The sequence below is a fragment of the Eimeria tenella genome, genomic scaffold (assembly GCF_000499545.2).
Source record: "Eimeria tenella Houghton genomic scaffold, Eth_scaff1998, whole genome shotgun sequence".
NCBI classification, from domain to species: Eukaryota; Apicomplexa; class Conoidasida; order Eucoccidiorida; family Eimeriidae; genus Eimeria; species Eimeria tenella.
In genome coordinates, this window is record NW_013541841.1 from 3,243 (window position 1) to 3,447 (window position 205).

Genomic DNA, 205 nt, shown 5'->3' on the forward strand with positions numbered 1-205 from the left:
TTGCAGCAGAAAAAGCTCTGCGCCGCTGTCTTGTTGCCCACAACACACAGTGCATAGCCCTAGTTTAGCTAATAGGGAATTCTTAGCTGGCTAGCTAGCTAGCTAGCTAACAATTCCGTAGCTAGCTAGCCAAAAAATCCGTTTTAAGCCATCTATCTGGGGTGCGGATACGCAGCGAGAGCTGTGGCTAGCTAGCTAGCTAGCT